The sequence below is a fragment of the Pseudorca crassidens genome, chromosome 21 (genome assembly GCF_039906515.1).
Source record: "Pseudorca crassidens isolate mPseCra1 chromosome 21, mPseCra1.hap1, whole genome shotgun sequence".
NCBI lineage: Eukaryota > Metazoa > Chordata > Mammalia > Artiodactyla > Delphinidae > Pseudorca > Pseudorca crassidens.
In genome coordinates, this window is record NC_090316.1 from 12494692 (window position 1) to 12520828 (window position 26137).

Here is a 26137-nt window from a genome sequence, read left to right on the forward strand (position 1 = left end):
GCAAGAATAAAGACGCAGACGTAGAGAATGAACTTGAGGACATGGGTGGCAGGGCAGGGGAAGCTGGGACGATGTGAGAGAGTGTCATGGACATATATACACTACCAAATGTAAAATAGATAGCTATGGCAAGTAGCCGTATAGCACAGGGAGATCAGCTCGGTGCTTTGTGACCACCTAGAGGGGTGGGATAGGGAGGGTGGGAGGGAGACGCAAGAGGGAGGAGATATGGGGATATATGTATATGTATAGCTGATTCACTTTGTTGTACAGCAGAAACTAACACAACATTGTAAAGCAATCATACACCAGTAAAGATAAAACAAATAACGCTGTTGCCAAGGGTGAATAGATATATGCACAAATAAGTTCAAATTTTTGAAAGGTCTTTTCTCAACATGAGTTCAGAGTCTAAAAATGTTCAATAACTTTGCTCTAGAAATGGTACTCTAAGGATTTTTCATGAAGAAATAATAAAAAGGCAGACAAAGAATTATATATGTGGATATTCATTTAGATATTAGAATAATTTTTAAACAACCTAAATTCTAATGAGGCAGTGATAAAATAAAGAACACCAAATTCACAAACGGTACTATTAAGTAGACACTGAAAATAGTATTTCGAAGACTGACATGGTAAAATACATAATCTATAAATATCAAATAAAATGTCAGGATACAGATGTATGATTGTTTTGTAAAATACTGTTAAGTATATTTTTATTTTCCTTTCTATACTTTTCTGTATTTTCTAAATTTTCTACAATAAACATATTTTACTTTTGTAATTGGTAAACCAGCTATAATTTTAATATAATTATATGATAGCTCATTAAGGAATTATGTATCAAAATTAATTTTTCTAACAATGTTTCAGTAACTGAATATAATGTTTCTTCATAGAAAATTATTAATTCCTAATTATTATGTATTTATTTGCTTCTTATCTATCTTCCTTAGTAGAATATCAGCTTCTATCTCTGTGTTTGTACTACAATTCTATGTAACAGAACTTTCTGCCCCAAAGGAAATTTTCTATATCTGTACTGTCCAATACAGTAGCCACCAAACACATGTAGTGACTGAGTACTTGAAATGTGGCCAGTGCAACTAAAGAACTGAATTTTTAATTTTATTTAATTTTGTTTAATTTAAATGTAAATTTATATAGCCAAACACTGTATTGAACAATGTAATTCTAGAGCCCAGAATAGTGCCAGGTAAAGAGTAGGTGCTAAATAAACACTTGTATAGTGTTTGGATAGATAAGTGAAATTATTTGATGATTTGGCCTCTTTTTTAAAAAAATTTTTATGGGAGTATAGTTGCTTTACAATGTTGTGTTAGTTTCTACTGTACAGCAAAGAGAATCAGCTATGCTTACACATACAACTTTGGCATCATTTGATGACATTGGGATAAGAACAGAGATAAAGTTGATATTATCCAACATATAATATTAATATTCCAGTTTGGAAGTTGTTGTCCCTAATATCAAAATGAAATGGGAAATGGTGGCTCTAATGATACTTACTAATAAATGCTTAATAGCACTATAGATACGAAATCATTTAATCCTCCCAATCTCAAAAAGTAAGTAAAATCATTTCCCCTCATTTTACACATAAGGAAACAGAGCACAGAGACGCAAGGTAACTTACTCAAGCACACACAGCTAATGGAGCCAGGGTTCAAATCCAGGTAGTCTGGGTTCACCTGTGTTCTTAGCCTCTGTAATTTAATGTTTAGATACGTTTCTAATGACTAGGGCGGTGTTTGGTGTCAAAGCTACAGGTCTAACATTACAGCGGACCAAGATGGATTTGGATGGATTTTCTAAGTTGGGCTTCCTGTATTTGAGCACAGTAACATAATGCATAGTGTCTTTGGTTTGGTTTTCAATGCATCTACACGAAGTCTTGAAATTCATCCAACAAACATGTACTACATGAAACTAAGTGCCAGATATTGTGCTAGGTTCTGGAGCTACAAATATAAAGAAGCTATGTTTTCTTCCCTCCAGGAGTTCTTACACGAGTAAAGAAAGGTTCATAAAAAGAGATTACAAAATGTGGTAAGTACAAAAATGAAAATATAAAAATAGCATTCTGGGAGCCCAGGGGAGAGAGAGAACATTTGGAAAGAATTGATATTGAGGGCTGAGGGTCCCTATTTCCACTCTACTTTCTGCTTTGCAAATTCACCCTGACCCTCATTCATGCTGTAAGACACCCAGGGTTATGGTAAGAGCTTGTAGATTTGGGTTTGACGCACATCTGTCATTTACTAGCTAGTGACTTCCGGGCAAGTTGTTTTTGGGTTCTATAATAGGTTCAAACATTCCTACCCTGTAGATCTTATGGATTTTCTAAAATGAAAGTCAAAATGAGATCTTGCCTGTTAAGTCCAGTTCAAAATACAAAGCACTATGCCAGTGTCAGGAATTACTCTGATTTGTTAATCTATACCATCTAAAGGGAGTGAAAAGGCAAGGCTTTTATCCTAAAAACTCTTGGGTGACTAAATGACAAACCCGTGCATGAATAATGAATGGAGTAGGCTCCCTGGAAGGTGTCTAGACTTCAGGGGAGTATCTGATCTAGCATCCCAAAGGATCTCATTTGCAAAACGTACTGTCAGTGACTGAGTTGGCATAAACGGGGTTGCATTACAGAAGTCTGGTTGGAAGATGAAAGATAAAAGACAGCAAATGGAGGGTGCAAGGTGGTGTCTGGCAGGCATCGCAGGTATCAGTGTAGATCTACATTTCATATTAGTGGATCACAAGAGGGAGAAAAGCAGGGGGTCCAGGAATATTTGAAAAAGAATAGAAATCTGTGAGCTGTGACTTGAAGTTCATCAATTTGGCATTTAAAAAAAAAAAACACATTTGTGAAACACCATACAGCTGTAAAATATACTTGCAAAAAGATTTTCCCTTTATCCTAAAAAAGAAAAGAATAAATAAAACCCTAACACCGGACAGTTTGCGTTAAGCACTATCACCCAGATTTTGTAAGTAAAGAAAGGAAAAAACCTAGAAAGCTTAAGTTATTTGCTCAAGGCCTCACAATATAACCAATACATAAGAAAGAATTTCTGACCTGAAGACCAGTCATTTCCCCCACACCGTGGAAAATAGGTATAGTAAAAAGAAGTTGGCCAAGTTGGTTAATAACTGATCTCACTGGAGAATAAAGTGAAATTGCAATTTAACAGGAGAATCAGGCCTGGATAAGCTGTGTTGCCAGCACTGTGGACATCTTAGACCTGTATATGACCCCTTTAATTGGGATTAATATTTGAAATCTACTCAAGATTTTCAGTGAGTTAAACAGGGAAATAAACACAGGAGTAGAGCTTTACCTCTTTAACCTTCAACCAGATTCAAGGATGTTGGGCAAAGAAGTTATTGCTTGGCCTTTCCCCAGGCAAACTCACTTTCCTGGAGGCCTGTCTGCAATGGCTGGAGGCTATCTTCTTTGTAGCCAGAACTCTGAGAATTTGCCTCAAAACAGAAGTGCCTCGGGCTGCCCTGGGGAACCTGGCATCTCTTGAAATCCTCTTATGAAAGACAGCTTTTGCCTAAAGCTCTAAGTAACTCATAAAAGGCAAGGGAAGATACTGGCAATTATCCAAGGGATTTCAGCAAGAGAAATGAATTTCAGGCAAAATCTCTTAGAGCAGTGCTTCTCAATTTTTATTGTGCAGAGATCTTGTTAAGATACAGACTTTAACGAGGGATCTTGTTAAAATGCAGATTCTAGTTGGTTAGGCTTGGGGTGGGGATGGAGCTTCTGCGTTTCTTACAAGCTCTCAGGTGATGCTGATGTAGCGAGCTTTTAGAGCATCTGCTTCCTGACAGAATTTGCCCCAATTCTCCACTTGCTATCTTTGGAGCAGAGGATCTCAGAATTTAGGTCACATTAGAATTACCCGAGGAACTTGGAAAAAATGCAACGTTTGATTTGGTAGGCCTGGGTGGGCTCTAGGAGTCTGCTTTTCTAACAAATACCTCAGCTGTCCCATTTTTCTAAGAAATGTTGCTTTAGGGGAAGTACAGTGGTGACCCAAGGTACCCAGAAATGCCCCAGAAATGCACAATAAAGCCAGTACACAGCCTTAGGGACCAGTAAGTCTTAGCTAGTGAGAGGTTTCTTTAATTGGGGAACAATGTAAGAGTCAATTAAAGAAGTTCAGCTCATAATTCAGCAAAATAAGGTTATTAGGGGTCTCACATGGGCTTCTTCATTGCTAGGCGGAGAAGAGGAGTCTCAAATCTCCTCTGATTACACTCCTGCTAATTTCATGCTGAAGGACCTGCTATGTGATGCAAGTAGGAGCAAGCAGAGAGTGACAGTAACTGACACCCGAAACTCCAGGAAGAGGGCATGTATAAGAGCCCCTAGAGATCCAGACACCCCAGTAAGAAGTAAGAGGACACATGTAGCTCCACAGCCAAAACTGAGTCATATTTTTTGCTTTCAGAAACTGTTTCTATGGAAACTCACTAGAAAGGTCTCTTGGTCTCTGCAAGCAGAGATCATTTTGAGAGATGTATGGGGTTTTTTGTTTGTTTGTTTTGTTTTTTTGTGAACGTAAAGTAGCAATATAAACGTGAGTAAAATTGATGCATGATGTAAACAGAGTTGTGCTCCTCTATGATCTCCTACTTAGATAACCCCTTGGGGAGGAAGAGATGACATGGTTTCAGATGGCCATCCTGAACTACAAGAGGACACAAGGTGATGGAGAAAAACAAGGTGAGGCTGAAAGGGCAGTGAATCAGAACCCAAAAGATTAGTTGCTGCAGTACTGGCTGAACCACTAAGTGGCTGTGAGGTCTTGTACCATCACTGGACCTCACTGGATCTTGTGTTCATCATATAATGAGAATGGCATTAACCTAGATTGAAAATAAAGTCTTGTCTAGCTTGGGAAGTCTGTGTTTTCATGACTGCAGCCACTGTTTTCTTCTCACCTGTGCTATGAGGGACTGGAGGAGAACTCTTATGAACACTCACTAAAGAATGCGTAACATAGTTTGTGCATATGACGGGTGTGTATATGACTTAATTATGTACTTTCCTAATTTCACGATGGCAGAGCTCTATGGTGTGAAATGCTATATGCTCAAGAACTGTGCCTTTTGTTTTCTGTTCTTTCTGATCCAGTCATTGCCACAGATTGTATCCCTGATTCCCTAAACTATTGAAGTCTCAGATCTAAAATAAATTGATGAAGCTTGGCTCCTTTTACAATGACCTCTCCATTAATCTGTCATAAACGTTTTTGGCTTGTTTATTGGGAATATTCAGATAATTAAAAAAAACCTTTTATTAGCAGAATGATAATTGCTGATATCTTTCAATTCTGGAGCTTGGGAGTTAGACTACAGAATAGATTTGGACCCCTTTGGAGATCTATCTATCTATCTATCTATATATATCTGAAGCTTAAATATATATATATAATATATATAAGTTTAAATGTATATATAAATATATATATATATCTGAAGCTTAAAGCTCATCTCCTTTGTGTGAGTCCCTCAGATTATAACTAATTATTCCTCCCTGTTTGATCTTATAAATCATTGCTCTTTCCTCATTTATCCTTAAGCATATTTCTAGGTGTAAGTGAGCAAACTTAGGTAATATATAAGCTAAGTTTGTACCAAACACTGAAATAATTGGGTAGATTAAAATATGTACTAAAACCATGCAGAGAACTTGGTAAGGATCTTTCTGTTGGACTGAACGAGTTTCACAGAAAAATGAAAGTCTTAGTCTGAAAAACCTTAGGTCCCTGGGAAAGGATCTGGGCAAGAGGAAAGGAAGAATGTTTTTCACACTGCAGCCCTGGGTCATGTGCATGGATGCAAAAGTCCTGTTCCAGCTCTGACATCACCAACTGAAGCCGAACCCGGCCTCTGTACCCTGACACCAAATTAAATCTCAGAGACAGAGTTTTGGGTGAAGTAGAAAAGAATAGCTTTATTGCTTTGCCAGGCCGAGGGGGCCACAGAAGGCCAATGCCCTCAAAACTGTGTGTCCCCCCTTGGAGAGGGTAGTGAGAAGTTTCATAGTAATGGTTCAAAGAGGGCATGATCAGCTCCTATGTTCTTCTGATTGGCTGGTGGTGAGGTAAGTGGGAGTCGGCATCCTCAACCTTCTGGTTCCAACCCATCTGGAGTCTCCGTGCTTGTGGGCAGCACACAGTTAACTTCTCCCACGGGGGTGGGGGGGGTGATTTCAGTATCTGCAAAACAGCTCAAAGATATTGTTGTGTGTATCCCTTGAGGGGGAACCAGGAACCTGCCCCAAGGCTGCACTATTGTTTCTTTTGACTGTTCCTCCCTTGTCTCTGCATCCGCTCCCTTCCCTAATTAACAGGTGCTTGAATCTGCCCATTGGAACTGAGGGAAGGTCAGGGAGGCTGAACGAAGCTTATCTCCTGTAATCAAGAAATGCGGGATGCAGAAAGGCTTTTGTGCCCAGGAGCCCCACAGGGCCCTGCTTGGTATCACAACTCTGTGAACTTAAGGGAACTTACAACCTCCCTGACTTCCAGTTTCCTCAACTATCAAATGGAGACAGTAATACTAAGCTCCTAGGGTGGATATGATAATTAAATGACACATATAGAATTTAACAGAGCCTGGTTCGAGGCCCTCAGTCAATATAAGCTAATGATAATGAAAATGGTGTTGAGAGTGAGTAGGGGTTGATCTACTGAAGATGGAACAAACTGTGGAGATAAATTCTAGGGCCAAATCCAAGCAAGAATAAAGCCTAACTTGGGAATTAAGGGTCGTGGGGCATTTTCTAAAGTTAACTGATTTCAAATACTTTCAATCCACCACTCTTTTAGTGCTTCACTTGTCTGAAAGCCATGAGGTTTAGGATCTGTTGTCTGATTATTACGCTTTATAACACACTCTCAACAAAGGAGATGAAAGGGAATAAATTATTTTGTAGTATTTCTTTCTCCAAGGTATCAACTGCTGATTTTGAGACACATAATTATTAAAATTATAATTGGCTATTGGCAAGTAGAACATTGGAAGCAAAGAAATGAATTATAAAAGAATGGAAACTCTGTGGATCATTTTTATTCTTCTGAGTCATTGGTGCTACTTAGCGGCCCTCAGAGAAACAAGTCAATAACTATTGTTTAGAACTTCCCTCCAGCTTCCAGTGCTTTGGGAGCCTTTTTTCTATCAGTGAGCCGTAATTTCATCAATATGGTATCATTAGCACACCACAGTTAGCAATTAACCTTTATCCAATAAGCTCCTTTATCGCTTTAGGAAAAAAACCATCAGTCCCAGGGAATATACTCAGGTTTCAGTGGTACAGCTAGTTCTATTTAGGAGAGATGAAACAGCTGTTAAAGTTAGAGTCAGAGCTAGAGTAAGCATTGATTTGTAAGAACCAATCTCCTGCTTTTAAGGCATCCCGAGGAACGGAGGGGGTATCCATATCCGTCGTTTTTAATTTTGGTCAGAAGTAAAGTGCTCCCCAATAGGGGCACCGTTATACTCTGGTTTCTTGCAGGGCTCATTAACAACAGCTCCATTTTGGATACCAAAATATGTGTGAGTGTTCCAGTAGTTACGCTCCTGTATAATTACTTCAAATGATCCTCGCATCAACACTGGGAGGCAGTGATAATTACGCCCATTCTTCTGATTGGAAAGTAAAGCTCACAAAGGTCAAGTAAACTGCCCTTCCTCCCACAGCTATTAAGTAGTACAAACCCTGGGTCATTCTTACTCATTTTCATGAGTACTTTTGAGCCAAAACATATTCCTGGATCCTTGCCCCAGATCTACCAGTAAATTTCTGGATGACCTTGAAAGTTGCCTCTCCGGTTTTCAGTTTCCTCAGCTGTAAAATCAGCTGTAATAACAGGGAGTTGGTTCAATGGACTCTAAGCTCATTTCTAGATGTGAGATCTATGATTCCAGACGTCTCCAAATTAATTTTGTATCTCAGCAAGAGTACTTTAGTATTAATTTTGTGTGTGTGTGTGTGTGTGTGGTACGCGGGCCTCTCACTGTTGTGGCCTAGTATTAATTATTGGTGCAATTACATCATAATGTCCCAGTCATTGTCCTAGAGTATATTTTGTAAGAGTAATGATGTTTTTAGTAATATGAACACCCTATGCGGCCTTTGTCTTTTACATTTTTGCAGGGTGTTTGTTGGCTCTTTTCTTTAAAATAGTGTCCAGGGTTTACAGATTATACTCATAATAATATTAACCATTAATTTCTTCCTAGATCTAAAAAAATTGCTTCTGACATGTATTATAAGTAACCGGAATGATTTAAGTAGTCAGAACAAAATAATTAAGAGATGGATGACAGAGGGATTCATTCCTGCTGTTTACGTTAATGTGAATTGGCTGGCATATAAAATGTCATTAGTGAAGGCAAAAAAGATTCCAGAGACAGGTCTACGAATAGTCTATGTATTAGATGAAAACATTCCAAGTAGAGAAAGAAATGTCCCACTTTAATTTGTCATAGACTATATTAAATATAGAAAGACATAAAAGCTTTTGTTAAGATTTTTTTGTTTCATGTACAGGGACAGTTGGTCTCAAAAGATTAAAATTGAATACAATCCAGTAGAGAAACAGTAACTTTTTAAATTCACAAAAACCTTTGCAGAGGGAAAAAGGAGAAAACAACCTATGAAATAAATTTAAAACCCTGGAGAACGTTCCTTGGTTTGTCTAGCTCTTGAAGGAGAATCCTGTGGACCTTGCTCCTTCATCGTGCTAGAGGTGAGCTCTAAAGGGAGTTAAATTCTCCTCAATTGCATGTTCCACTTACAGCCATGAGGTCTGAAAAGGGTTTAACAGGAATGGAGGAGGGCTGCAACACAATGATTGCTGTGGTTGGCACACATTATTTATTTTTATGTTATTTTATTTACTTGGGGGGAGGGTGCTTTATTTTAAATGAAGGAAATTCCTTGAGTCATTTATTCAAAATTCCGTTATCACTTCTGTTGCAGGTTTTAATAATGACATACATATAGGTTAATGATGCCTGTTTTTTCTACCACTGACATGCCAACATTGTTTTTCCTTGTCTTTCACATCAAATATTATATTATACTCCTGTAGTCATCAAAGTTATTACTATTAGCAGGATTTAAAGTCCTTCTAAAAGCAAATGCAAGCAAGCTTCGTAATTTCAACAATAAATATAGAGAAAAAATAACTATCATGGAATTTAAGATCTATAATGGTCCAGTATATATGCATACACATACATGGATGTTTATGTATATGCAATTCTTCTTTTAATAAAAATCTATGACCTCAATACATACCACAGTTAAAAGGAGAACCACTGTGACTGAATTGGGAGTAAAGCCTTTTGAACTCCTTCTTCCCTCATTTCTGGTGGAGGTCACTGAGACACCACCCAAGTTTGAAAACAAATGATGTAGTCCATGTCCTTTCCACTCTTTATACATGAGGAAACTGAGGCCCAAACATGTTAAAATACTTGGCCCCATCACAGTCACTCACTCACCCACCTAGACTGGGACCTCACCCCGAGTTCAGCGATAGGATGATGGCAAACCCTTTCTTTCTGAATATCCAAAGTACTGCCTTGTAGTCACCACTGTGCTACTGATTTGGGTCTGTGACCTTGAACACACCCGTTGACCTCATTGGACTGACGTTTTCTTGTCCTAATACAGGAAAGATGATAGGAAATATTAAGACAGGAAAAGGAAGAGCAGATCTTCTACAGGACAGTTTTATTTCTACAAAATGACTTCAGGTGTAGTCCTCCAGACATCACCAAAGGCTTCAACTACAGAAAATGAAATGAAACAAAAGCACTAATACGAACTTCAAAGAAAGCAAACAGTAAGAGAGATCTACTGGTACACTGGGTATCTACAATGGCATATTTCTTAAATACAACATGGAACATTTGCAGTAGAACAATGTGTGTTTCACTACTGCAATCCTTTTCTAAAATTTCCATGGTAGTGCCTCTAACAGGAGAGAAATGGGAATGTATTAGCCCTTCTTTTTTTTTTACTTTATTTATTTATTTTTTATACAGCAGGTTCTTATTAGTTATCAGTTTTATACCTATTGGTGTATACATGTCAATCCCAATCTCCCAGTTCATCCCACCACCAGCACCACTGCCCCTGCCGCTTTCCCCCCTTGGTGTCCACACGTTTGTTCTCTATGTCTTGTCTCTGTTTCTGCCTTGCACACTGGTTCATCTGCAGCATTTTTCTAGACTCCACATATATGCATTAATATACGGTACTTGTCTTCCTCTGTCTGGCTTACTTCCCCCATAGGACAGTCTCTAGGTCCATCCACGTCTCTGCAAATGACCCAGTCTCATTCCTGCTTATTAGCCCTTCTTACTCTAACACCAGCTGAATTTATAAGCTGACTATATTCTCATAATTTATGTATAAATATGTAATCTTTAGCATCTCATTTCTCAATTTTGCCTTTACTTTTGTAAGTAAAATTATGAATTAACTTTAATAAAAAATAATGTGTCTCTACTTAGCTATACTGCTAAGTTTTACAGCAGGACCATAGGGAGGGGAAGAGGAGGAATAAAGACACAGATAATTCTAAAATAACTTTTCATTATATGGTTAAGGATACACATGGAGCCCAGAGGATGGTACAAACATTTTCTCCATGATTCACCTTTCAGATCATGTTAATTTCACCCAAGGTGAGCATAGATGAATCCTTCTTTTCTGTTCTCCTTCGATCCCATGGATTACTATATGCTGATAGGCATTAATAAATATTTTCTGAGGAATTTTAGAATTTTAAAATTAATATCCTTTTATACGCAAATATTTTTGTCATAAAACTTTTATCATGACCTATATAGACAAATAAACATCTAGAGAAATATAGGTTAGATGCACATTAATACATGAATTCGATTTTGCAAACTATTATATGTTCTTTAAAAAGTTTTGTCTATTGTTAATAAGTAGAAAAATATACAGTGTAAATGCATACACAAAAACTTAAGTAATGATTACATATTAAGAGCAAGACTTTTGCACAAAGAAATATATTTCTACTTGGTTGAATCAGAGAGTAAAAGGAAAAAAAAGAGGCCGGTGGGGTTAAAATGTGCTGAAGGTGGCTTCTGCTAGTTCTTAAGAGTGAGTTGTACACATACCTTCACATCTCTTCCAAGCTCCTCATTCAATGACATCATGCTGGTAGTTTGAATCAGCCTAGGTGGGAGGATTTACACCGCAGGATTCAGCAAACATTCCAAATCAGGATTTGTTCAACCAATTCTGGAGCACTGATCGTTAAATAGTAATCAACACATCACTGTCTAAGACCCTGAAGAACCTAAAGAGGACCTTCACAAGCCTTCATCTGTTATCAAGACTCCTTAATTTATATCATGTACAGATTGTCTTACTTCACTACTTTTCTTTCCTTCCAGTTGTTTGGGTTTACACATTTAGATGTATTTGCAGCAAATTTAATAGCTAATATGCTGCCTTAAAAATTGTATTGTGCTATATTAAATACCAGAATGTTCCAAGAAAACTATAGTCATATTATACAGGTTAGGAGAAAGTAAATAATAAATACTTGCATAAAGATGAGAATTGAGTTGCAGTAACATCAGCAAGATGGCTGAGTAGGAAGCCCTGGACCCTCCTTTCTCCCATAAACACAATTCAGCAATAGCTTATGGACAGATTTCCTTGGTGAGAAATCAGAAAATGTAAATTGTGACAACAGTAACATAAAGTGTGTGTGTTGGGGGGAGGAGTCATTAAAGTTTAGAAGTTTTGCATGTGATTGAACTTAAGTTGTTATCAGCTTAAAATAAACTGTAATAGCTATGAGATATTTTATATAAGCCCCCCCATACACATACAAAATACCTATATAGAAGTTGCAGAAAAGAAAAAAGAATCGAAACATATCAATACAAAAAAATGACAAAACCAAAAAGAAGACAACAAGAGGAGAGACAGAAAAAAAGAACAACAAGACTAACAGAAAACAACTAACAAAATGGCAATTGTATATCCTTTCCTATCAATAACTACTTTAAAGTAAATGAGTTAAAAGTTCCATCAAAATATATAGAGTGGCTGAATGGCTAAAAAAATAAGACCCAAGAATATGCGGACCACGAGAACATCACTTTAGATTTAAGGACACACACTAACTGACAGTGAAGGCATGAAAAAAGATATTCCATGCAAATGGTAACCAAAAGAGTGTGTAGGTGGCTATACTTATATCAGACAAAGGAGACTTTAAGTTAAAAACTGTTGCAAGAGACAAAGAAGGACATTTTATAATGATAAAAGTGTCAATCCACCAGGAAGCCATAACAATTATAAACGTAAATGCATCTAACATAAGAACATCTAAATATATAAAGCAAATGCTGATGGAACTGAAGGGAGAAATAGAGAGCAATAAAATAATAATAGACTTCAATACCCCACTTTCAATAATGAACAGAACACCCAGAACAGGAAACAGAGGACTCAAATGACACTATAGACCAAATGAACCTAACAGACATGTACAGATGTACAGAACATCCCACCCAGCAGCAGGGGAGTACACATTCTTCTTAAGTGCACCTGGATCTTTCTCCAGGATAGATCACATATTAGGTCACAAAACAAGTCTTAACAAATTTAAAAAGGTTGAAATCATACTAAGTATGTTTTCTGACCATAACGGTATGAAACTAGAAATCAGTAACAGAAGGACCATTGGAAAATTCACAAATATGTAGAAATTAAACAATGCACTGTTGAACAGCCATTCGATCGAAGAAGAAATCAAAAGGAAATTAGAAAATACCTTGAGACAAACAAAAACAAAAGCACAACATACCAAAACTTGTGTGACGCAGCAAAAGCAGTACTAAGAGGGAAGTTCAAATGCCTGCATTAAAAAAGAGGAATGATCTCAAATAAACAACCTAACTTTACAACTCAAGGAACTAGGAAAAGAACAAACTAGGTCCAAAGTTAGTAAAAGGAAAGAAATAACAAAGATTAGAGCAGAAATAAATAAAATAGAAAATAGAAAAACAATAGAAAAAAAACAATGAAATTGAGTTTTAAGTAAACAAAATTGACAAACCCTGAGTTAGACTAAGAAAAAAAGAGAAGACTCAAATAAATAAAATTGGTAATAAAAGAAGAGACATTACAACCAACCCAAAAAGAAAAGGTGTAAGAGACTACTATGAACAATTGTATACCAACAAACTGGATAACCCAGAAAAAAATGGATAAATTCTTAGAAACATACAACCTACCAAGACAAAATCATAAAGAAATAGAAAGACTGAACTTACTTATAACTAGTAGGAGATTGAATCAGTAATCAAAAACCTCCCAACAAAGAAAAGCCCAGGACCAGATAGTTTCACTGGTGAATTCTACCAAACATTTAAAGAAAAACTAACACCAGTTCTTCTCAAACTCGTTCAGAAATATGAAGAAGAGGGAACACTTCCAAACTCATTTTATGAGGCTAGCATTACCCGCAAGCCAGACAAAGACACCACAAGAAAAGAGAACTACAGGTCATCCTTGATGAATAGATAGATAGATAGATAGATAGATAGATATAGATGCAATAATCCTTAACAAAATATTAGCAAACTAAATTTAACAGCATATTAAAAAGATCATACACCATGACCAAGAGGGATTTATCCCTGGGATCCAAGGATGTTTCAACCTATGAAAGTCAATTAATATGCTATACCACATTAACAGAATAAAGCATATGATTGTGTCAATAGATGCAGAAAACACATTTGACAAAATTCAACACCCTTTTATGATAAAACTGCTCAAAAAACAACAAAGAAATTACCTCAACATAATAAAGACCATAAATGAAAAGTCCACAGCTAACATTATACTCCACAGTAAAAGACAGAAAGTTTTTTCTCTAAGATCAAGAAGGCAAGTATATCTACTCTACAGGTACCACAGCAATTAGGCAAAAAAAAAAGAAAGGAAGGAAGGAAGGGAGGGAGGGAGGGAGGGAGGGAGGGAAGGGAAGGAATCCAAATTGGAAAGGAAGAAGTAAAATTGTTCCTGTTTGTAGACAGCATGATCTTATGTATAGAAAACCCTAAAGGCTCCATAAGAAAAAGCTATTAGAAGTAATAAATGAATTCAGTAGAGTTACAGGATCCAAAATCAACATACAAAACTCGGTTGTGTTTCTGTACACTAACAACGAACTATCTGAAAAGGAACTTAGGAAAACAATCCCATTTACAATAGTGGAACCTTATATTACTTATAGTTCATGTTTTATTTTTTTAGTGGCTGTTCTGGGATTTCCAATATACATCCTTAAGTTATCAGAGGCTGCTTTCAAATACTATGCAACTTTGCATACAGTGTAACAACTTATAATGGTATACTTTTTCTTTCCTCCCTCAAATCTTTGTGCTATCTTTGTTATACATGTTACTTCTATATATGTTATAAACTCCACAGTGCATAATACATTGCTACTACTTTTGCTTTAGACAATTATCTTTTAAAATGGTTAAAAGTAAAGAAACGTGTCTTCTATATTTATCTTCCTTTTTACCATATCTAGATATCTTTACTTCTTTGTGTAGAACCACATTTCCATCTGGTATCATATTCCTTCAAACTAGAAAGCTTCCTTAAACATCCCTTGCAGTGCAAGTCTTTGGCAATGAATTCTCGTAGCTTTTGTTTGTCTGAAGAAGTCTTTATTTTATTCATTTTAAAAAGATATATTCATTGGGTAGAGAATCTGGGTTGACAATTTTTTTCTTTAAATACTCTGAAGATGTCACTCTACCATTTTCTGGTTTGCATAGTTTCTGAAGGGAATTCTGCTGATACGTATGTTTCACTCTCACTGCCTTCAAGATTTCCTCTCTATCCTTGATTTTCAGCATTTTTACTGTGACATGTTCTGGTTCTGGTGGGTTTTGTTTGTTTGTTTTTAAATTCTCTGGAATACTTGGATCTGTTTGTTTTCTTTCATTAAATTTGGAAAATTCTGTGAATTCCTTTCGACAACACGTGGAAACCAGCAAGAGAACCTTGAACTGCAATGGATTAAAACAAAGTAGAAGTTTGTTTCTCTCTCATAGAAACAGTCAGAATGTAGGCAGTCCAGAACTTTCACAGCAGGTGGATCATCATCAAGGGCCAAATTATTTTTATTTTTTGTTTTACAACATTTTTACGGTGCCTTAGGGTCTAACATGGGTGCCTGAGCCTCAGTCATTATTTCAGCATTCCAGCCAGCAGAAAAAAGAAAAAAAAAATGGGAGGAGGGAGAAGAATGTCCCCTCCCTTTAAAGACACCTAAGAAACTTCTTTGAAGTCTCATCTGATAATTCTGCTTATGTCTCTTGGCTAGAACTTAGTCACATTGCCCACACTGAACACAAGGAAGACTGAGAAATATACTTTTTATTCTGGATGGCCATCTAGCCAACTAAAACTCAAGAGGTCTCTAAGAAAATAATAAGGAATATATAGTAAGGTAGGAGGCGGGTAGCAGTCTTTTCCACAGCTGTGCATGAAAGCCATGTCCTTAGCCTTTAAAAACTACAGATAGCTGGTGTTTCAATTACCTATTGCTGTGTAACGACCACTCCAAAACATAGTGGTTAAAAATAACAATATTATCTTATTTCTCATAATTCTGTGCTTGGCTAGGCTCAGTTGGACGGTTTTCCTCATCTACATGGTGTCTGCTGAGGATCACACATGAGGCTGATTTCAGAGGAGAGCTTGGCCAGCACTGGAATATAAAAGACAGCTTTGCCCATGTGTCTGCGGTCTTGGTAGGGAAAACTGGGATGTCCACAAGGCTGCAATATCTCCTTCTTTCTCCATCAGGAGAGCCAGGTCTCTCTACATGGTGGTGAAAAAGGCTCTAAGAAAGTAGGTATAAGATGCCAAGTGTCTGAAAGCCTAGGTCCAGAGCTGTCATGATGGTACTTCTATCGTATTCTATTGGTCAAAGCAAGTCACAAGATTATCCCAGATACAAGAGCAGGAGAAAGAGACTCGGCCTTTGTATCGTAGGTGAGGCAAGTGCACAGAATGAGAGGACGAATTGCTGGTGGCCATCTTTGGACTCAGATCACTACTTCACTTAGAGATTCTCCATAGGCTAGGAGTTTGCTGAAGTTGTCTGTTCTTAGAATGAAAGGAAGAGAGGAAACTCATAGGTGGTTGGGTTTATGCACAAGAGTAAGAATCACTGGCTCACTCTGGTATCACTGCCAGAATCCCAGCAGACAAGATCTTGGAAGCGGCACAAAGAAGTACACATAATTTCTACATAGAGAAGCTCCTAAAGCAACGAAATTACTCTCAGACAGTGTTGTCAGCAGTTTAGACTGGTATAACCTTTCTAGGTAATAGAAAGGTTAGAAAACTGTGTGTCCCATTGACTCAGTAATCCCAATTTTAAAGACTCTATCTTAAGCACATATTTTAACAAGTGTGAACAAAGATGTGTAATGCAGTGTTTTGTATATGGATGCAAACCTGGAAATAATTGAATATTTATTAGAAAGGGGAGATTTATTTAGAGGGTTAATGGAATACACTGCAGTTTTAAAAAATAATAAAGTGTGAAAGGTCTTCACCATATCTGAAGTAAAAGCAGCCTAAAAAGGAGACTATAAAATTGTATGTGTATAAATTGTATATAATTTCATTTTCTTTTGCAAAATTATGCATAAGAAAATGTCTGGAAAAATATACATTAACAGTGGTCATATTACGGTTTCTATTACTTTTTCTCAGTTGTATTTTCTAAACAAAAATTTTTTTACGATAAACAAGCATTATTAATGTACTAAAATAATATTATATACAATATTAAATACTAAAGCAGCTGCATAGTGTCCACTTGGCTTGGTTTTTGTTTTCCAAACATAACCATGTGAGTAACTTTATGTGGGTTCTTTTTGTTCTTCCCAAGGAACAGAGAATTATATTCAAACATTCCCTTTCTGTACATAATTTTAATTTGTGAGCCCTGCCATCTGTGTGAGGCTTGTTGCATCACTCCTTACTAGAGGTTATTGTTCAGGCTTTCCCACTTTGGAATAATTACAACAGAATAACCTTGAAGTTATCACCTCTAATAGCAAAAGAAAGCAAGGTCCTGGGAACCTGAATATCTTCTAAACCAGCATAGAAAGCCAGAGAATCAGAAGGAATGAGAACCAGGGTGTAAAGATTTATTAGGCTAAAACATCATTTCACAAGGTCAAAATTCCACATTATTTCATTAGGTTTGAAGTAACTCATGAAGGCCTTCCCACTTATCACGTGCCCAGTTTAGGAAGGTTGTTAAATGAAATAGGAGGCATGTCCCCTGGAGAAAGAGAGAGAGAGAGAGAGAGAGAGAAAGGGAGAACACAGACACAGAAGAAAGCCACCAGGAGCCCTTACAAAGCAACCCACCCACAGACACTGACACGAGGGTCCCAAGCAAGCAGAGTTTACAGAGAGCTCATTTGTAATCTTCCAGACTCAATCCAATTTCTGATCTTCTTAAAATTCTCTCTAACCTCTGCAAATCGAACATCATCATTGTTATACTCCTGTCTTCTTAATGTAAGGGCTGGCTATCTATTTGATACCATCTAAATATTACTTTGAATCTGAATTGGTATCTTCAATATTCTGCTTTGGGTTGTTACATTTTTTTCAGTTTTATTATAAAATCACTTCATATTAAAATTTACATAAGTAACATTCAAATATATTTTCATCAAAATGCAAAATAATAAAGGTTAACATTGTTGAGCTTACTCTATGTCAGGCATTTAAAAAAATTTTACATGTACTTCTTCAATTCTTGAAACAACTCTATGAGGTAGCTTATGTTATTATCTTCATTTTGCTTAAGGAAAGCAGGGTACACAGAGGTGAAGTAATTTGCCCAGAATGTCTCCAGAGCTAGAACTCTTAACCTCTATATTATACTATTTCTCATTAATATAAGATAACATGGAATAAAAATGGGAATGGTACCTGCACAATTATGTGAGACAGCCCTGCCTCTGTTACTCTCTGGTCATTTGTCTTTCCAGAGATTTATCTATTCATTTGCATGTTCATTTACATGTATGAGTACCAAGTATGAGTCTCACTCCATAAACTATGCATGTACAATGTAATTTTTCTATAACTGAACTTAATTGGTCTAATTTTTCTTACGGCACAAACGTATTCTTTTTTAATTCCATGTCTCCTTGACACTTTTTCCTGGATTGTCTGTAGGTTCTTCAGGGAATGCCAGGTACTACATTATGGGGAAGCATCGGGGGTCTCCATCCTGAGACATCCATAGTTCCATCTGATCCTTATTCAGAAGGATCACTGTCAGTGACAGAGAGGCCTCTCCAGATCTGTGTCTTTCTTAGCTATACCTGCATCCCGCAAAAGCAGATTTAAAATTATCCCACTGTTCCCAAACTCCCCTTGGGCTGCAGTAGGAAACCAGGTGGGGCTGCAGAAGGCCCTTCACCACCCAAGCACTGCTCCTCAAGTGCTTCTGAATCCTCTTGCAGCAGGGGGAGTTCTGGGGCCTTGTCTTAGAACCCTTACCTGGGAAGGTCCATGGAGAGCAGTCCAGGGTCACTGGCACTGGATTCCTCAAATGTTGCTAGAGCTTCTATTATTTCTCTTCTCCTCTCCCCTTCCTCTCTGGCATGGTGAGAGGCTCTGTCTCAATGGATATGTAACTCGTTTACCTTATTTCTTTGATGCTTTTATTCTCCCACTTCAGGGAAAAAAATTGCTCTGATTGTATTTTTCCAAATCCTCGAAACTCAAAAGCCAAGATTTAGAAAACAGTTATAAGGTTTCACTATTATATGTGAGGACCGTGATAGGATTCTTTTATGTAATCTTTATCAAGCTATGGTGGCATCCTTTTACTATCTATTGGGACTTCTACTATTATCAAGAATGGGAGTTGAATTGTATCAAATGCTTTCTAAGCATCTATTGAGATAACCATATATTTTTCCTTATATACATTCTAAAGTAGTAAATCACATTAATAGATAAGCATATATTCAGTCTTCTGCATTTCTGAGAAAAGGTCTCCTTTGTCCTGAATTATCAGCCTTTTTCATGTGCTGGTGGCTCGAGTCACTGAGATTTTGAAAACCCGTGATTGAGTTTGAGCATTTTGTAGGCGCCTGGCTCTGATCAAGTCACTTAATGTTCATTAACTTTAGTTCCCTCAAGTGCAATATAAGTACTTCCATCCTAGTCACAAAGTAGGTGTTAGGATTAGGTAAAATTGTAAAATTCTTATACAGTAAAAAAAAAAAGAAAAAAAATGTTGTACAGATATCATTTATTACTTCAGGTATTCAAGAGAACTGAGTGATTATACTTGTATCCTTACCTAGCATGCCGTTAATGAGGATGCACTAGTGCATTGAATTACCACTTCGTTCAGCTCTCCTTTTTTCTAGTGGCAGTGGCTCCACGCACCAAATGGGTTAGGAGCCCAAGGCACACAGGATGATAAGTTAATTTTCCCTAAGTCTGCATCAATGTTAGAAATGCTGTCATGGCTTTGTGTGAGGGTCCAGGGATACCGACCAATAGTTCTTGGTTAGTAGCTGGAGCTACTTCTTCAAGAATAATGACCGTATTTTGATGGGTAGAAAGAAAATGGCCCGTGGGATGATATTTTGAACGTTGACCACTAGATGGCATTATGAGCCTATCAGAATTGTTTTAATGAGGCATTTATTCACCAGTTAAATACTAATTAGTTAAAGAAAGATGTTAGTAAATGGAAGTTAGTGACAATAACAGCACTATCTTTGAGAAAGCTGTTTGTCCTCCTTGTCTGAATATCAGCTAAAGGTAGCAATAATATCTAGAGACAATGTTATTTAGCCCTCATTTCAAAACAATCACCTCCATAAGGAAAATAATTACACTAAAGCAAATGGAAAGGATACACTCTTAGAAACAAAAAGTCAGTGAGAAATTCTATCAAAAAAAAACCAAACATATTTTTGTTCTCAACTGAATTGCCTAAACACTTTGTGAGATAAATGAATTCCAAAAGAGTTTAGATAACTTGGCTTCAAAAGGAAGTGGGTAGGATGACAATGAGGAAATAATTTTAGGTTTAACTCAGAGAGGGCTGCTTCTCCTGTCATCTCTTTGGGGTTGCTTTTGGCAACGGAACACTTAGATGGATGGAATTTAGGTAGTAATAAGAACAAATATTCGAATGATTATTAATTCTTATTTTAATTCATATTAACTATCATGACAGGAAGTAACTGAACTTAAAGCTAGGACTTCTTTGTTGGGGACACTCATAGTAGCATTTACTGACGCTAAACAAACACTGGCTTTTCTGGTTTATTCTGCTTTCCTATCATCTCATTTATCCCCTCCATGCATCTCCACTTCCTCCAGTACACCTTCACAGGTTTCCCCAGCTATCAGAAAGTAGAGTTCCTATGGACCCTTTCACGAGCCACGATGCTGTAAAGCAAAGAAGCAACTACCTTTGGACACATCTTGCTAATGGAGGCACAAAATAAATGGAGATAAAGCACAGATGCTCACAGACACAGTTCAAAGCTATGGCGGCCGCTTGCTGAGATCCTGAGTGTGGTTCTGGGGAAGGAGCTTGACGGGGCCATTCTCCCTATTCTGGGTGCACAGATGCCTCTACTAAGTCTCAATGCAAAACAAACGCTGGGGTCTTCCCTGGTGGCGCAGTAGTTGAGAATCCGCCTGCCAATGCAGGGGACACGTAGGTTCGATCCTTGGTCCAGGAAGATCCCACGTGCCACAGAGCAACTAAGCCCGTGCGCCACAACTACTGAGCCCGCACGACACAACTACTGAAGCCCACGCGCCTAGAGCCCATGCTCCGCAACAAGAGAAGCCACCGCAATAAGAGCCCTGAAATTATTCTGGAATTTCAGGGGGTTTTGTTTGTTTTTTTGTTTTTGTTTTTTAAGTACAGCCCACAACGAAGAGTAGCCCCCGCTTGCCACAAGTAGAGAAAGCCCACAGTAGAGAAAGCCCAGCAAGGAAGACCCAATGCAGCCAAAAATTTAAAAAAATTAATTTAAAAAAACCCCAAAAAGCAAACGCTGAATGCTATTTTTGCTTTTTACCTTTTATCATAAAAGCGAAAATCCTCTTCAGATTTCTTTCTGTTAGATAAAATAGGTACTAATGCAGGTTTTTCGTAAAAGCAAAGTGGCTTAGAGAGAACTTTTGAAAATTGGAGGATACCTGCACTCACTCTCATAGTATTTTAAAGAACGAAACACCTCTCTCTCTCTTTAATCTCTTGAGAAAGAAAGAACACTCCCAAGTTGGCAGCTCACACTGCTCAGAGTGAAATACAGTGGTCTGTGGGTGCCGGAATCATGCCTGGAAATACTGTCCCCAATACACACATGTATAACATCAGCTGTAAGTACAGCTTGTGTCTGGTCCTCAGTCCTACTTGGAATGTTTGAGATGATTGCCTACTAGGGATCTCTTTACAACTATGAAATAGTAGACTTTTCATCAACAATTATTTCATAATTTATATACATAGATAGGCTTGATAAGGAAGAGACCAATTTCTAATGGCCAGGGAGTTTTAGGAAAGAAGAAGAAGAAATACTCCCAAAGACTTACTAGTGCATAGTAATCCAATATCTAGAGCTGAGATCTGACAGAAAAGTTCATAGATGTCAAGGATTCTAAGAAAATATGTTTACACAGTTTTCTTGGGTCACATTTTTGGCTTCAAACTTTATTTCACGGTTTTCAGGAATTCTGTCTTCACAGTGAATCAGTAAATGGTCAACATTTAAGACACGCCACTCTTCTGAAATCAATCAAAGTTCAAGTAGAACATTCTTAGTCAAGTGTTGAGTCATGCTGACTAAGAGGCAATGGTGCAGGGAGGTGGGAGAGAGGATTGAGGCCCTCACAGAAGTCACTTGATTAACAATAGCTTCATTCTAGGACTGGAGAGCTCTCTAGGTCCAGGAGTCAGAGTTCCTAACCAATGGGAGAGACAGAAGGTTGAACAGCCCCCTTTATTTCAGTGGGAGAAAAATCTCTGGAATGTTATTTGCATAACTGTGACCTCAATTCAATACAACATGTCCAAGCAGGTAAGACAGAATCCACTATACTGGAGGTCGAAGTCTCAAGGGTATACTTTTAACATTTCCATTACAGAAATTCTTATCATGGAATAATGTTCTCATCTACACAAGGTGAGACTATAAGGTAATGTGATTCATTTAACAAAAACAACAAGCATAACAGAATGCATGCAATGAGATGAATGTGGGCTCTTGTCTTTGGAGAATAGATTTGAATTTTGGAAACAGCCAAAATGTCAGTAGCTTGGAGGTAGGGCAAGGGAGAACTCTTAAAAAGCTGAATAATTGGGAAGATTGAAGCTGCAGTGCGCAATCTCTTTTTTCAAACAGGAGCTTCTTTTGGTTTTCACAAAGACCTTCCCTGCCTGAGGTAAGGTAGCTTGAGACAGAGAGCTGTTATTTGTGATATGGTCATGTGTGGACATTGCATGAGAAAGAATGCACAACTTGGAGAGTCAACTTGATAGACCTTGAAAAGACTTAATACATGATAATTGCATAGACTAATTGAGGATGTCTATATCTAAAGAATTGAGATTTTGAGTCACGTGCGTTATAAGGAATTCCAAGGATCCACTGAATTTATCCTATTTATTCTGGAATTTCAGTTTTCTTTGTTTGTTTGTTTTTGTTTTTATTAGTACAGCCCAATAGTCTAGGTATATGTTCTGAGATTGTTTCTTAATGTGAAATTTGCCTTATTCTTTGCATTTAGGATAATTGGATTTGGCTTATAAGAAACATGAGAAAAGAAGATTTACAAGCAACCTATGCTAGATCTAAGATCTTCTACAGAGAATTGACTTAATGTGGTCTCCATCTTCTCCACTGACAGAATCCCATGATTTGGACTAGCGCACAATGAAAGAATTGGATTAGATGTAAAAGGTTTCTAGAAAAAACTCTGAGTCTTCCGCCCTGATGATCTATGAGTAGGAAATGTGATAATATAGCAGCCTACCCAGAGAGCTTTATTCCATGCTGCCTATTTTCAGAAGGAATAATGACTTCCCAACTGGAGAGTCACCATGTTCATCACTTACAGAGGCTGGGTACTTGGCAATCTCGACCAAAATATTAGCTAAGGATACCTGGGTAATAAAGGAAAGCCTTCCTTATTGATATTTGCAAATTACAACAAGTCTTGATGTGGCTTTGAGTTATATATCACCTATATGATCTATTGTAATTAGCTATATATATGACATATAACTGTACATATGACACCTGTGCACACGACAGATATGTGTAGATGTATATTACCTATATGAAAGAATATTTGGAAAATTTTCTTTTCAAGAAAGTATTTCTGTAGATTCGGAGACAATTTTCTTGCTCCACAATTGTGTATTTCTCCTCTTATTCAAAATACTCTTCCATGTAAGAAAGTGACCAAGGGGACTTCCCTGGCGGTCCAGTGGTTAAGACTGTGTGCTTTCACGGCAGGGGGTGCGGGTTCTATCCCTAGTCAGGGAATTAAGATCCTGCATGCCGTGCAAACGCGGCCAACAAAGAAAAGAAGAAGAAAAAAAGAAAGTGACTAAAATGCAATTGTCTTCCTCATCAAAGGAAATTAGATTATTTATATTATAAGTCTCCCTCTCTCCACCAAGTCAAACAATATTAGCCTCCCGTTTCATCCTAAAACAAAAAGGCTTCAGGAGCAGGGGTGAAGGGGCCACAGGAAAGAGGTACACTGGAAAGAACCCTGAAATGTGGGACCCATTTCCACCTTTGCCCTGGAGCAGCTGTGTGCCTTTGGGCAAATCATGTGACCTCTTAGGGCTTCAGCTTCCTGGTCTGTAGAATGTAGAGTTGAACCAGAGAGTTTCTTAGGCGTGTGTGCACAGAAGAATCACGTGTGTCTACCCAGTGTGCACAGAAGAATCACCTACAGTCTTCCAAAGAGATGAGTTCCTTGAAATGGGTAATGGTGTTTTGTTTTGTTTTGTTTTGTTTTTGCGGTACGCGGGCCTCTCACTGTTGTGGCCTCTCTCGTTGCGGAGCACAGGCTCCGGACGCGCAGGCTCAGCGGCCATGGCCCACGGGCCCAGCCGCTCCGCGGCACGTGGGATCCTCCCGGACCAGGGCACGAACCCGCGTCCCCTGCATCGGCAGGAGGACTCTCAACCACTGCGCCACCAGGGAAGCCCGGTAATGGTGTTTTAAACCCAGAGCTTACCACAGGATGTGACACGTAGTTAAGGTTGCCAGATTTAGCAAATAAAAACACAGGATGTTCAGTTAAATTTGGATTTCAAATAAATGATAAATACATTTTTAACATGAGTATGTCCCAAATATTTATCTGACAACCTGACACATAAAGGAAGTCAAAGTTTGTTCATGTGATGAACTTACATCACCAAGCCTCTACTGGTGGGAATTTTAGATAAAGAATGGGAAGTGGTAGGGGATGTGTGTTTCAGTAGTTTTTCCGTCATACCACATGGGGAGTCTCTTGCTTTTTTTTTTCAAGCTTTATCAGCCTTGATTGGAGTACTTTTTCAACCTTCGACAAGAACTATGTCAACTGAAATGCTTTAGGCTGTGAGTAAAGTATACCTCAATTAAAATAGTTCAAACAATAAGGGAATTTATGGATTGACTTAACAAGAGGTCTGGAGCTGAGATGAAGCCATCAAGGACCCAGGTGTTTCCATCTTCTTTCTGCTGGGACATCCTAGGTGTGTTGGCTTTCATCTTCAGGACATTAGAGGGGAAAAGGAAAAACAGTATATATATATATATATATTTTTTGGCCATGCCATGTGGTTTGTGGGACCTTAGTTCCCCGACCAGGGATCAAACCCATGCCCCCTGCAGTGGAAACAGGTGGAGTCCTAACTACTGGACTGCCAGGGAAGTCCCTATACATGTACCTTTTTAACTGAAGGGAAAGGAAAACATTTCTAAGGGCTTTCTATCTCCAGAATACTTCCCGTTCAAACACATTGGCCAGAATTGGGTCACACGCCTGTGCACTAGCCCAAAGGGAGGCTGGAATGCAAATTTCAGATGTTTTCACTCTTCCTGGTAGGAGGCAGTTTCTGTAAGTAATGAAGGAAATGGTTGGAAATAAATATTGTGGAGGCAACTGAGTGTCATCCCTAACCATCACATCTGGGATAAGCCTCTTCTTTTTTTTTAAGCCTTTTCTTTTCAATGACTCCGACACACTGATGGATTCTTGCCTGGTGGACCAGTCTGAAGGAGTGGGGAATGCCTCACAGTTTTAGGTGTTGTTCTTTTGAAGGCCTTTATGCATTAAACCCTGACCCAAAACAAAGACACATTTATGTTGGTCCCAACGTAGCCCTTTAAATGTGTTCTCCTTTAGCCAGAATGATTAGAACTTCAAATTTCACAGTCACTTTCCTTTTTGCCCAGAAAAATATTTTTTTAAACTTGAAGAATACTTTCTCTTTTACCCATTATTCACTTCAATTTTTCATGCCAAGCTTATGGCACAATATCCCGCTGAGTATATGCACAACAATCTTCGAAATGGCAGAATCCTCATTTCAGAGGGGACTTTCTTTCAGTTGGATTTCATCCAAATGTACTTTCATTCTTAAGTATGCTATTAGAAGGAAGGTAAAACAGATAATGATTTTCTTTTGATGCTCAAGATTGCCCAAGATTTTTAAAGCGCTCTGCACACTGATTTTAACCTCTCATCACTTCGATCAGGTGAAGCAGGCCAACGTGCAGTGTTTCAGTGTGGGGAATACTTAACTAGTCTCAAGACCTGCGAAAGAGGTTTGGCCCTGATTTGCACACAATGTTATATACTTTTGTTCACCATGTAAATGGGGCCTGTAACTGGGGTAAATTCTTTCACAATGTTGCTAAAGCACAGATATTAAAGTGCATTTTCTCAAAGCTTACATAAAATTCC

The 26137-nt window shown here is 37.9% G+C and overlaps 1 long non-coding RNA gene across 4 annotated transcripts; it reads left to right on the forward strand.

The window, feature by feature from the left end:
• The first annotated feature begins 211 nt into the window (after positions 1–211).
• Positions 212–24726, forward strand: LOC137216230 (uncharacterized). 4 transcript variants are annotated; one of them, XR_010939648.1, is made up of 7 exons: positions 212–2076; positions 4261–4765; positions 8683–8798; positions 9731–9902; positions 10672–10749; positions 22091–22242; positions 22952–24726. It is a non-coding gene; the product is annotated as an uncharacterized lncRNA (long non-coding RNA). The 4 variants fall into 4 exon arrangements; XR_010939646.1 differs by having other exon boundaries at positions 4680–4765; positions 8600–8798; XR_010939645.1 differs by having other exon boundaries at positions 4680–4765.
• Positions 24727–26137: the final 1411 nt, after the last annotated feature.